The sequence below is a fragment of the Phaethon lepturus genome, unplaced genomic scaffold, assembly GCF_000687285.1.
Source record: "Phaethon lepturus isolate BGI_N335 unplaced genomic scaffold, ASM68728v1 scaffold55941, whole genome shotgun sequence".
Classification (NCBI taxonomy): domain Eukaryota; kingdom Metazoa; phylum Chordata; class Aves; order Phaethontiformes; family Phaethontidae; genus Phaethon; species Phaethon lepturus.
In genome coordinates this window covers 2,851-3,326 of record NW_010516646.1, presented here as the reverse complement: position 1 = coordinate 3,326, position 476 = coordinate 2,851, and positions in this window count along the sequence as shown.

Here is a 476-nt window from a genome sequence, read left to right as displayed (position 1 = left end):
TGCTGAAATCGTGCAAGTTACTTGGAGCATTAATGGTGCTAAAATCCAGGACTCTTCTGGGAAAAGGTGCCCTTGAAGGATGGGATGATGCAGTGCTGTGTCTAAAATTCTTCCACGTGAGCTACCCCTCTGACGCAGCTCTGTCGTCAGCACTACGCATCAGCCATCGCCAAGCTTCAACCTGACACCAAGGGATAAATAAAAAAATGGAGCATCTAAAAGGAGGAGAGATCCCTGGGCACTAAGAAACAGAAACCCTTACTCCTTCCCAAAGTCTGTCCCATGCCGAAAATCCTGCAAAACCCCTTTGTCCATGGAAAGTGCCTTGGCAGGTTGTGCTGCTCCATGCTGCACCTACCGCTGCTCTCCCTGTAAAGCATGCAAGGCTGTTTCTGAATACGTGAACCTTTTTACACCTGCAGTAAACAGTGGAACAAACTTCCACCTTCAAAGCAAAGCAGAGCTTGTTCAGTGGA